Below are 13,520 nucleotides of genomic sequence, written 5' to 3' on the forward strand. Positions count from 1 at the left end.
TGTGCTCTCCCAGGCCCAGCGGGGAATGAAGTTCACCTTTCTGCTCCCTGACATCACTCCCCTGGTTCTCCAGCCCACCCTCGTTGATGGTTCAGCTTCTGCAGTGCTCCAAAAATGCCCCAGCTCTGTTTGCTGCCTGTGATTTATCTCTGCCACGATGTCCTGATGTCTTTGTAGGTACAACTGTTCCCACCCGCCCTCAAGGAGGTTGATTTCAGACTATTTCCATGACCAAAGGAGATGTTTAATCCCTTTCCCAGCTCTGTTTTCACGTCATTTCTCTCCTCTGGGTCCAGCTTGTCTTCACTGCTCTGTGACCCTGGGATTAGCTCAGTTGGTTGGGGAACGGGGCTGATAACACCAAATTTGTGGGTTTGATCCCCGTATGGGCCCTTCAGTTAAGAGGTGGACTTAATGACCCTTGTGGGTCCTTTCCAACTCAGAATATTCTGTTTCATCCCTCACCCTCACTGGTTTTTGCTAATCCTGCTGGCTCCCCTCCCCTGATGGTGACAACACCTCCCCAGACCACAGAAGTCTTAGTTTACTCTCTCTGATACCCCCACACTCCTTTGCAGCCACCTGGGGGGAAGCAGAGGAGAGCCCAAGCAAAGATTTTACAGCCCTTAATCCCAAATCTGCTCCAGTTATTCTCTCCCCACGTGGATTATGGCAGTAAATCCTCCCTCAAGGGCTGGTGAACCCGCCTGGAGCAGAGTTGCTCTGCTCAGGGGGTTTAAGCAGCATCAGGATCCCACCTCAAGGCTACACCCACCCCACTAAATTAGAATCATGAAATCCTAGAATAGTTTGGAAGGGACCTTGAAGATCATCTCCTTCCACCTCCCCCACCACAGGCAGGGAAAACCCCATAGCTAAATTTTGGCAATGCACTCTCTGTGTCCCTGCAGAGAAACCACACCAAGTTCTGCCCTGGTTTTCTTTATCTGCTCATTCCAGCTGAGAAAGTCCCAGCAGGGAAACATCTCCCACGCATTTCCTCCATGGGGTGACGACCATTCCAATGGATCACGGACAAGGGTGAGGACAGCCAGAGGCCTGGGAAAGGGGACAGAACGAAACCAGGAAGAGAACAAGCCCTCAGCAGGTTTTCCCCTCCTTAATAAAATCATCCAGTAAAATCTCCCACCCGTCTTCAAACCTGCAGATCACTTTTTGTTGTTTGATCTCCCTTTAGGGTTTTTTTTTTCCTTCCACCCCAGGAATTTTGCAGGAGATATGGAAACCTTCAGAGGCATCCAAGCCTCTGAGGAGCATTAAACCTCCTGTAATCACTTCTCCCAGGTGGCATGATGTAAATCAGCTGATGGTTTGCTGTCCTTCCCCTCAGCCACCTTCCTCTGAACCATGATTTTAGCTGTCTTTAGCAGGAGTGTTTATGGGGGAATAATCCCATTCCAGGCCCTTCCTGCAGCCATGTGTTCTTCATTTGGAGGTATCGCAGAGAAACGTTGCTTCTCGTGGCGTTTCCAAATAAAAACCTCATGGTCCTGACTCTGAAACGAAGAATAAAGTTCTACTCTGCTGGAATTTCAGGGGAAAAAATTGATTTTTTTTAATTTTTTTTTTCCTCTTTGTTCGTATTAGAAAAAAAAAAAAAAAGGGGGCTGGAGAAAAAAAATTTTTGGCACCAGGACAAAACCCTGCTCTGGATTTTATTACCTGAACCCCTGAAGGAAAATCATCCCCCAGTTGCCTCCACCTGCTCGTAATGGATCAAGTCTGGGTCGATTTGCAGTTTAGGTCTGAGTTTCATTTCGCTTTCCCCCCTTTCCTTTCCAGGTGACACCGTTTAGTTGTTTATCAATAAGATCAAAATAAGTGGGCAATCAAACTCGGTGGTGTTTTCACCCCAAGTAGAACCACGTGGAAACACCACCCAAACATCCAAACCCCCACCACGACCAGGGCACTTTGTCCCTTCCTGGTCAACAGGAGCAGAGGGGCCTCAAAGCAAAGGAAAAAATGAGTTTCTTGGCGTTGTACATCACAATATCCTTCTTCTTCTGCTGGAAAACAAAGCAATTCCAAGCATTGGAAATAAAATGTTTCCTCAAGTGAACAAACTGCATTAAATAATTAAATGCTGCAGCAAGAAAACACTTCATTCTACCTCTTCAACTCATTTTGTGGCACTGGTGTGTTTTCTTCTCTTTCCTCTATGACTACTCTTTATTTGCAGGTAATTTAATTTGTCTGGTTGATCATAAGGCATTGTTTAAGACTCTTTAGTTCGTTTTTCCATCTAATTTTTCCTTTTGAGTCCATTCCTCTCTAAATTTTCTTTCTTCTTTTAATTATTGAAATATTTCTCCATCATCCCAGATGTGTAAATGCTGTATAAAGATAACTCAGGTTGCCAATATATTTCAGATATGTGAATATTGGATGAAAATAATTCAAATGGCCAATATTTACCCACACATAAAAAACCCCAACTTAAGAATAAGGAGATTTCATTCTTTCCTAATTTTTTTTGCATTATTTTTTCTTGTTTCTCTCCAGAAAAAAAAAAAAGGTCGAAAATTTAAAAATCCTTTTGTTCCCACTTTTTTTTGTGGGCCTGGATGTTCAACTAAACATCTTTTTGAAATGAGACACGTTATAAATTGGATGATTATTAGAAAATATGTCTAATTAAATAGAGTTCTCTGACCTGTGAGCAGCAAAATCCCAAAGAAGGATTTGGGGGTGAGTCCTGCTCTGTTGTCACAAATTTCTCTGTCAGAGGTGAGCGGGAAAATCTCAAATAATTGAAAACAAAAAGATTTAGGTCAGTGAAAAGAAGTTGTTTCCCACAGACATAATTTTTGTTTTGTCCTGGAAATCTGGGCAGTTTTAATAAGATTTTACATGAATTTGAATTTTTCTGGCCGTGGTTGGCAACCAGGACTTTGACACATCCTCTTACACAAGAATTTCTCCATGAGATTCCTCTGGGAATCTTGGGCACTGCTAAGGAATCAAACACCCCCAGGACACAAATCATGGAATCTCAGAATGGTTTGGGTTGGAAGGGACCTTAAAGATCATCTTATTCCAACCTCCTGTCACAGGTCAAAGTTTGCTGAGGATGAAAAAACTATAAATCAAAAAACTACAAATCAAAATTTTCTTTTCGGAACCAACAGAATTGAGATGGTTTTTGTCTGTCCTCTGTCATGAAACTTGACCTTTTTGTCCATAATTACAAAAAAAAAAGCAAAATATTTGGTTAAATCGTAGTCACGAATGATTTGGCTAAATCATAATCTAAAATTATGGACTCAGAGAAGTCCAGCAGGTGAAATTTAAAAGAGAAAAAAGAATGCAAAAAAAAAAGAAAAATAATAAAATAAAAAAAAGAGAAGAAATAATACAAAACTCATTCATGGTACAGTCACCATCAATTTGTTCTCTGCAAGGGGTGTTTTCTCTTCAGCATCATATTTAATACACGGAATTTTAATGCATGAAGATCTTGAAACACCCATGGAAAAATCTCTGATGGAAAAGCAGCCTCTTGGAGTCACTGACTGGGGAATTCCTGGTTTGGAGACTGAAGTGGAACAGGGAAAATAAAAAAGTTGGGAAGTTCAGGACTTTGTTCTTCATGAGGAGCTGAGCCCTGGAGGTGTCGATGCTCCCCTTCCTCAGGGTTCCCTCTCTCACAAACTCGTCCTGCTTTCCTGCAAGGTTCTGGGCTTTTTGTTTAGGGCTTTTTTTAACTTATTCTTCCTTTTTGGTGACGTGGGGAGGGAATAACAACTTTGCAGGACAACTGTTTGCAACCACGGGGACTTTGCCTCGGTTCTGACTCTTATCTCCTCCCCCTCCTCTGTCTGAACCTTGGAGCCTTTCCATGTCTGCAGCAGGGGCTGTGACAGGCTGCAGGGAAGCTTTTTGTGGCTTGTGATATGTACAGGGCATAGGAGGGGTTTTCTCCTGATCCATTTGGGGGTTTGAGGTGACAGGAAACCGGACTTGGAGGACCTCAAGGAGTCCTGCTCGTCCCGGGCTCCGAATTTGATCTCTATCCAGAACATCCAAAAGGGAGAATCTGCTCATTCTCTATTTTTGGAATTAAGGTCTATTAACAGTTGCTCTGGAGTCTAAAGTCAGTCCAGAGTGTTTTAGCAGATGCTTTTAGAGGTCTTTGAACTCCTGCAAGCCACGAGGGAAGGAAAAAAAAGAAGAGGATTTCTGCATTTTAAGGCCAAGGGCTTTTCGGATTATTCGGAATCATCTCCAACGTAAACCAACTGCATGATTTCCATCCAGTTCCTTCTGTCCTGAGCTCAGCTGCTTGTGTCACAGATGCCAAGCACTTGGAGATGATGACAGGTGAGGGAAAGAGCTGCAGATGGATAAAACATAACTGGGAGCATCCAGATGCTGCGTCTGAAAGGGGACAAGCGATGCTGCAATGGAAGTGTGGTATCTGCTCCCTGGCTGCAGAGCCTTGGTGGTCCTTCCAGCAGCTCCCTGGAACACTTGTCTGGCATTTCCAGTCTCAGGCTTGATAACGAGAGTCCTCAGTGGCCTTGGAGAAACATGGAAAGATTTCAGATTTCCGTTGGCCACGGAAGGTTGGGAATCACGGGGTTTGTCCAAGAATCAGCTCTGCACAAGAGCCACATTCCCCAGGGCCCGCTGATGACAGCACAGCTGAAGTGGAGTTTTGTCTTTCCCAGCTTTCCTGTGGTCTACCACACAATTTGTCTGTTGTGCTGAGCCTGAGGAAGTTCCCCAGTGAGAGCCAGAGGCAGCTTTGGCCTGAGGTCCCAAACCTGAGGTCCAACATAGGCCAAACCTGGGGACACCAGGAGAGCTGTGATCCCTCTGCTGCTGGCAGGGCTCTGGGAACTCTGCCTGTGCTGTGGGACAGCAGCCAGGCTGGGCTCCAGCAGCAGCACAGACAGTGATTCCAGCTCTTCCTACCACTTCTTACCTTTCCCTTCCCTGAGCAGGAGACCCTGGAGGTGACTCCTCATCTTTACCCTTATTTGCCACTGTGCTGCTGAGACAAGTGACTGGTTGGTTACGAACTTCTCCTTTGCTCCTGCCCAGCGAAAAACCCAATGGGTTTGAAACACCCCCTGGAAAACCTGTTCTCCAAGGTCAATTCCTGCTTTAAGTGAGCACATTCCTGCTGCTCCTTGGCAGCCCAGCTTCCCTGAAGCTGGACAGACCAAGGTGGGAACAACAGAGGCTCAGGGGACCTCCCAAAATCTGGTCAAGGCTGGTGGGTGTGGTGTTATCAGCTAAACTTGAGGGAAATCTAGTGGTTGGTGGTGAGTTGTGGAATTAACACCCTTTGATCCTCACCATCCCAACAAAGAGAAATGAACTTCTCGGGCACTGAATCTCTGACCCATTTCAGGTATTTTAGGAAGAGATGGTAATGCCACTGAATGGGCTCATAACACTTCCCCTGACTGGGAAAGGAGAAGCCAACTCTGAAAAAAACGATGTTGCAGCATCTGAAGTTCCGTGAAAGGAGCCCCGGGAACCCTGGTCTTCATCTGGAGGACGTTAAATAGTGCATGACCCAAGATTTCCCTGCTTGCATGAGTTCAGTTGCTCCCCTGCTACCGGTAGGGATTTAAATATGGCCACTCAACAAAGCAGGAGCTGGTTGATGAATGAAGCTCTGCAGCAGCAGCTCCAGTTTGGGCCATCACAGCAAATTTAAGGAGAGCTGTTGAAAAGTGAGAAAGTACTTGCGCTGTAAACATGGGAACACAGTGGGAATGACATGCCCACCCACTTCTTGGGCTCTTTCCGCTGCCAAAGCAGTAAAAAGGGACCTTAGTGTAAGTGTGAATCCAGCTCTTGGAATGTTTTTCCATTCTCTCGTATTTACGTTGACGAGCGCCGACACCACAGCCCCGCATTCCCGGCTCAGTACTTCACCAGACTGACCAGCAACAAAACCAAGGAGATGAGACTAAACAGATGAGGGGTTTATTATTATTATTATTATTATTTTTATTTTGTTCCTCCAGGCTGTGGAAAGAAAAGGAGAGGGAGGGCACACGTCTGATTTCAAACAGATAACGGCGAAGTTCAGACGCGGGTTTGAGGGCAGGGAAAGCGAGAAATTCAAGGAAAATTGTTGTCTGCTCACTAATTTAATAGTATTAGTTGGCAATGTTTTCCACTTGCTAAAATGTTCCTCTGAAAAAGGTCAGCCTGCCTGGAGAAAGTCCTGCTGCCTGACAGCAGATTACTTTACCTTCAGTTTAACCAGGAATAAAAAGATGCTGGGAAAGCCTCTCTTTTCATCAAGGAAAACTTTTCCTGAGTCTTTTGCACAAATGCATGGTGTGAGCCATGGAGGGTGGGCAGTCAGGGAAAAGCAGCTTGTTTTGGTCCGTGCTCTGGGGCTGTGGCATTCCCTGTGCCCTCCCCACAATTCCATCCCAAAGCCATTGCACCAGAGACGGGAAAGGGCTGGGAATTGCATTTCTATAGGTTTATATATATATATATGTGTGAATCTATCCATGGGCTGAGTGACACAGCAATGTGAACTTCCAGCCCAGAAAGCCAACCAGATCCTGGGATGCATCAGAAGAAGGGTGGCCAGCAGGGTGAGGGAAGTGATTCCCACAATCTACTGCATTCCTGGGACACCCCACCTGCAGAGCTGCCTCCAGGTCTGGGGGACAACAGCACAAGGACCTGGAGCTGCTGGAGCAGGTCCAAAGGAGGTCATGGAGATGCTCAAAAGGCTGGAGCCCCTCTGCTCTGGAGCCAGGCTGGGAGAGCTGGGGGGGTTCCCCTGGAGAAGAGAAGGCTCCAGGGAACACTGAGAGCCCCTTGCAGGGCCTAAAGGGGCTCCAGGAGAGCTGGAGAGGACTTGGGATGAGAGATGGAGGGACAGAACAAGGCAGAATGACTAAGCTGAAAGAGAATAAATTTAAATGGGATATTGGGAAGGAATTTTTGGATGTGAGGGTGGAGAGGCTCTGACACAGGTTGCCCAGAGAAGCTGTGGCTGATCTATCCCTGGAAGTGTCCAGGCCCATGGAAGGTGTCCAGGCTAGTGGAAGGTGTCCCTGCCCATGGAAGGGGGTAGCACTGGGTGATCTTTAACTTCTCTTCCAGCCCAAACCATTCTGGGATTCTATTATGACCAGGCCAACTCTCCACGTCTGTGTTGTAGATGCCCAAAATCCAGAATATCCTGTATGTTCCTTGTGACACTGGATGCTCTGTGAGAGCTGGACACAACATGCTGCCCTTCCACTTCCTCATGGTCCAGCAGGAGGATGATTTCAAGCATTCATAGGAGGTGGACACTTGATAACACCAGGGACAGAAGAAGCTATCCAAGAAATATCCGGTGTAAATTGGCTATTTAAGGGAGCAACCACAACATAGACATTCAGAAATAAAAGAACTAAAAGATTGTTTTCTTTGCCAAAATAGCTACAAGCTTGGTCTGCTCAAAGTTAACTAAGTAAAGCTTAGCTAAATCTGAACTAACTCCTGTTGGCATCTTTTATACTTGTCACAGAGGATGAAGAAAAAGGTCAACGACCGTGTTTTAAAAGCCAAGAGTTGCTGCTCTGGGATTTTTTATGCTCTGACTGTAACCCCTTAAGAAACACAACCCCAGGACCGGATTTAATTCCTTTTTTTGATGTTTGGGGGTTTTATATGGAAGCCCTTTTCCACCTCAGGATATCAAAGGGTTTCATGCAGTGGTTCAGTTGTATTTACTGCTGAGGTGACTCACCAGCTGTCACGGTTTCCAGTGCAGATGCAACCAGAGGAGATGCCATAAAGCCGGGCCCAAGGACGTGGCCCAGGCTCTCAAGCTGTCTTAGGTGCAGAAGTGAGAGCAGAATCCTGACATCCCTCATGCCACCTGAGCCACACAGGCTTTTCCCTTTCCATACATCATCCCGGTGCCCCGGGGAAGGAGATTAATCATTTTGCATCTCGTTTTTCCACCGGGGGTGACTCAAGCAGAGATGACTGAAGTGACTTGGACACATCCTCGGGACAGTGCCAAGAGGAGAAAGCAGCTTTCATAGGGCTGAGAGGCAGCAGTGAGACACCAGCTTGTGCAAACCAGAGACTCCCTGAGGCCCAGGAGGCACTGGAAAGTTTTCTGCTGTCGCAGAAAGTGGGGAAGGTCAGAAGCAGTTTATTTACTGGGGAATAATTTTCCACCAAACATTCCCTCTGTCCCAGTCCTTAATAAATATCTACCACTGGTTATCCTGATGAATCATTGATCCACTGCATGCTAAAAATCACAGATTCTGGTTTTACAGCACAATTATCTGACTCTTGACCCTTCACTAGCCTTTCACTGTTTCCCAAAGGGTAATTATCCCCTCCCCTGTCCCTGAGGGAATAATGACCTTTTCACCTCCTCCTTGTTAACCCATCCCCTCTAACACATCCTCCTGCTCCTCATGGATCCACTCTGCAAGGAATCAACATCATGAAGTCCCACTCAGAGCAATTGTTCCTCAACTTGGTTCTGCTTTCAGACCCGCTTTCCCTGTCTCTGAGCTTTCCTTTCTTCCTACCTCTGTCACCGACTTCACAAAGGATTATTGAAAGGCTTGATCCCTGCAGGTCTTGCCTTGCTAAATTAAGGAATTTCCACCTGAAGAGGGATGGATTTTAAGCCCTGCCTAAACCTGCAGCAGCTGCCTGTTGAGGGAAGGAAATTGTGGTGGCCTCGTTTCACTCCAGAGCAGAGTGAGCAGCTCTTACAAAGACAAGAAATATTTCTCTCTCCCAATTTCATGGTAAGGTACAAGGAATCTCTGACTTTTCTTTTTTTTTTTTGGAGGAAGAGTGGCTGTTAATTGTTTCCAGAGCAAGACATGTCTTTGGAACAGGCCCTGGAATTATCCAGCAAGGTAGAGCAGCGTATAATGCAAAGGACATTCCCAAATGTTTCCTGAGGACATCAGTTACTGGCAGGATTTCTCTAAGTCATGTCTTCCACATCCAGCAGAGCTGTGTAAGATGGGGAACGACTTTGAGGTCTCCCTCTTGGAAGCAGGGAAGGTCAGGATGCTTGGGAGATGACAATTGGATTTAAAATCATTAAAATCATTAAATGATACTTTCTAGCTGGGGGCAGGCCCGGAGCAGAGCTGCTTTCCTGCTGCAGGGTGTAGTGAGGCAGCATCTCCTCTGTGGTCTTTCCACCAGTGTGTGCAGCTAGCTGGCAGCTATCCCTGGAATCTGGCCAGGAATGAGATGTCCAGGAACTTCTCTGTCCGGAATGAGGTGTCCAACACTTACGTGGCTGCTTTGCCTGCAGCCAGGAGAGCTGATTCCTGACATCAGCACACCAGGAGAATGGAGCTTGGTCTGGGGGGCTGCAAACTGGGTGTGGATCAGTAAATTCCAGCTTCATCTGGTGGGGAAATATCAGATTAGATGGTAAAATTCCTTTGGGACTTCCAGTGGTGTTTGTTTCCACACCAGGACATGAGAGAGGGAAAAGGCTTCAAGCTGTGCCAGGGGAGGTTCAGGTTGGATGTTGGGAAAAATTTGTTCACTGAAAGAGTGGTCAAGCTTTGGGACGGGCTCTGGAAGTGTCACAATCCCTGGAAGTGCCCAAAAAATGAGTAGATGTGGCATTTTGTGGTATGTTTAGTGGACACAGTGGTGTTCCATCAAAGGTTGGGCTTGATGACCTCGGAGGTCTTGTCCAACTTTAATGTTTCTATGATTCCATGGCCTTTGGACCACAAAGTCTCCACAGGTGCCCAGGAAAAAAAAAAAAAAAAAAAGAGGTGTTTGTTAGGCTGGGTGTCTCTTCAGGAGCTGGAGCTTGAAGGATTTTAGGGGCTCTATTCCCCACCTACAGTCCCCAGAGTGGTGCAAAGCAGGTCAGCAGGGTCACCCTTTTTGGAAGCCATGAGCCATTAGGTCAGCTCTGACCATTGGACCCAGTTTAGCTCTTAAATGGCAGCAAATTCACCCCTTTGCCTTCCCCAGTCAGGAGTTTTCTCCACGGCACAAATTCGGTGTTTTATGGGTTGAATCATTTCCGGCTCCGTTGGCCTCAGGTTGCACCAGGGGAAGGTTTAGACTGGATCCTAAGGAAAATTTATTCCCAGAAAGGGTTGTCAAGCACCAGGACAGTGGTGGATTCCCTATCCCTGGGGGGATTTGAAAGACATGTAGATGTGGCACTTGGGGATGTGGTTTAGGGGTGACCTTGGCAGTGCTGGGACAACAGTTGGACGTGACGATCTTGGAGGACTTTTCCAACTTAAATGATCCTGTGATTCCATGATACGAGCTTAAAGTTATAATTTCCCTAATTTAAGCTGCTCCATGTCTTCTTTCCTACAGGGAACAGCAGGGATAGGACTGTGCTCCACTTCTCTTGCAGGAGGATCCAGATCCATCTGTGCTGGCACAATGGATAGATGGGAATCTGGGACTCAAAGGACCACAGAGAGAGCAGGAGGAAAGGAGACTGCGTGACAAAGGACACCTGGGGGCCAGACCTTGCTCCCAGCACTGCTCTGCACACGATGCCACGTCCCTGTGATGCAAAAAGAGCTCAGCAGACATCAAATCCAGCTGTTGGGAATCTGCCCCTTCATTCTCTCGAAACCTTGTCTGTTGGCGCAGAAATTCAGTTCGGCCTGAAATTCCTTGCAGAGGAAATGAGAAGCAGAAGAGGGGGAAAAATAGGGTGAGAGAAGGAGGGAGAAGAAATAAAGGATGCAAAAAAAAGAAAGAAAAAAAAAGGAAAAGCTTAGGGAAATAACAAATTTTGAATCTTTTTCTTCATGCAGGTTTGGATCTAAGGGTACATTCTTTGCCTCCGTTCCCTGCACTGGTGTCTCTTCCAAGGCAAGCACAGGTGCTTTTCCCCTTTGCAGGGATCAGACCCACATCAACCACAGCCAGAGGGAATTCCTGCTTCCCCCATCATTCCTGAGCCTCCCTGCTAGGTCAGGGAGGTGCTCTCAGGAGGCAGGAGCTGCAGACACACACGCACTCGGTGCCCTTTCGCTCCGACGGAGCCTTTCCACTGTCCCATGGAAATCCGACCTTCCCGCCAAGAACAATAAGGACACGGACACGGGAATGTCCCAGACAGCTGCAGCACAACAAAACACTGTCTGCACTTAGGGAGAGAACATCTTATTCCTCCTCTAACTTGGGCACCCTCCTGTCCTCACACCAGGAAAATGTTCCATCCCGGGATGAGCTGTGGGATGTTCGCGTTGCTTCCTCCAGCAGGTTTGGTGCAGGTGCCCTCAAATCCCATGGGAAAAGAAGCCTTGGATGGTAATGGGCATGAGAGTCATGTTTCATGGGAAGTACAGGGTGCAGACAAATATTGATCCAAGTAGGGGGTGCTGAGAGGGAGAGAGGCAGGAGAACATCTCCTGCAATCCCACCTGACACTGGCCTGGTCAAACATCCCTGTAGGACACTCCCATCCAACCTTCCCACTCAGTTTGCTGCTCCATCACACTCACTGAATTATTTGAACTGTTAATTAAAACTGTTGATTGTACAAGACTTGTTCAAAACCAAATTAGGCTTTTTTGTGTGATCCTGGAATGATTTGTTGGGTCAATGAATGGCAACAGGCACGAGGTTCGGATTTTATGGGAAGTACAGGGTGCAGACAAATATTTGTCCAAGCAGGGGGTGCTGAGAGGGAGAGAAGCAGGAGAACATCTCCTGCAATCCCACCTGACACTGGCCTGGTCAAACATTCCCCATCCAACCTTCCCACTCACTTTGCTGCCCCATCACACTCACTGAACAATTTGAACTGTTAATTAAAACTGTTGATTGTACAAGACTTGTTCAAAACCAAATTAGGCTTTTCTGCATGAATCCTGATCCCTGGAATGATTTGTTGGGTCAATGGATGACAATGGGCACGAGGTTTGGATTTTATGGGAGGTACAGGGTGCAGACAAATATTTATTCAAGCAGGGGGTACTGAGAGGGAGAGAGGCAGGAGAACATCTCCTGCAATCCCACCTGACACTGGCCAATGGTCAAACATCCCCCATCCAACCTTCCCACTCACTTTGTTGCCCCATCACACCAAATGAACAATTTGAACTTGGGCAAGACTTGTTCAAAGCCAAATTAGGCTTTTCTGCATGAATCCTGATCCCTGGAATGATTTGTTTTGTCTGTTTGGTTAATCCTTCCCTCTGTCCCAAATCCTTTCCCATCACAGGAGGAAAACTGGTCTCAGGTGGTTTTTGGCCTCTGGAGAATGTTTTGGTCTGACATCTGACAGGGAAAAATGGCTGTTAAATCTTTGGAGAAAGGTTAAGGCAGCTGGGATTGAGATTTCTGTTGGGGGCCACATCAAAAAAGGTGGGACGGGGTGGAATTTTCAGTTTTCTTGAGTTATTTAAGTTCCATGTGCAAACAGATGCAGAACTCAAGTTGGCTACAAAACCTGGGATCCAAGTAACAATCCCACCAGGAACTGGTCTGAGTTGTTGGCCCGGTAACCAATCCCAAGGATACAAGACATGGAAATCTTCTGGTGTCTTGGCATGGTGTTGAACCAGGAGGAGTCCAGTTGCAGTGGGAATTCTGTGTGAATTCCGGAAAAAAAAAAAAAAAAGAAGAAGAAAAGTATTAATTCCTGGATACATAAATTGTTTCCTGCTGTTTCTTGTGGTTCACTGTCAGTCAGTGATGATGAAGAGAGAAAGGAAAGAAAGGAAGGAAAGAAAGAAAGGCAAGAAAGAAAGGAAGGAAGGAAAGGAAGGAAGGAGGGAGGGAGGAGGGAAGGAAAGAAGGAAAGGAAGGAAGAAAGGAAAGAAGGAAGGAGGAAGGGAGGAAGGGAGGGAGGGAAGAAAGAAAAGAGGAAAGAAAGGAAGGAAGGAAGGAAGGAAGGAGAGAGGGAAGAAAGAAAAGAGGAAAGGAAGGAAGGAAGGAAGGAAGGAAGGAAGAAAGAAAGAAAGAAAGAGAGAAAGAGAGAAAGAGAGAAAGAGAGAAAAAGAAAAAGAAAGAAAGAAAAAGAAAGAAAGAAAGAAAGAAAGAAAGAAAGAAGGAAAGAAAGAAAGAAGGAAAGAAAGAAGGAAAGAAAGAAAGAAAGAAAGAAAGAAAGAAAGAAAGAAAGAAAGAAAGAAAGAAAGAAAGAAAGAAAGAAAGAAAGAAAGAAAAAGAAAGAACGAACCAGGGGAGGAGGTGGGTGAGAGCAGAACTTCTTTGGGTGGCCATAAATCATCAAATTATCTCAAATTCTGAGGAAACCACAGACAGAGAGGTTTTATAGCCACTAATCCATGGTTTTTTCCTGAGGACAAACCTACAAGTGCCATTGATCTGCAAATTTCATTGATCTCCACGGCTATAATTTACTGTCTTTAATTTTACAAACCCTGGGCTCATAAGTCACGACTTGTGCTAAAAGCCCTGATAACTTGAAGACAGAAATGGGTTTGTGCATTGCTTTTCCTGCCATTAATTTTTGATTATTGCTAAGAGCTGAGAAACATTTTTTTTTCTTGTTGTTTTTGGGGCATAAA

This window comes from Pipra filicauda, unplaced genomic scaffold, assembly GCF_003945595.2.
Source record: "Pipra filicauda isolate LSUMZ 115617 unplaced genomic scaffold, ASM394559v2 scaffold709_size287848_pilon, whole genome shotgun sequence".
NCBI classification, from domain to species: domain Eukaryota; kingdom Metazoa; phylum Chordata; class Aves; order Passeriformes; family Pipridae; genus Pipra; species Pipra filicauda.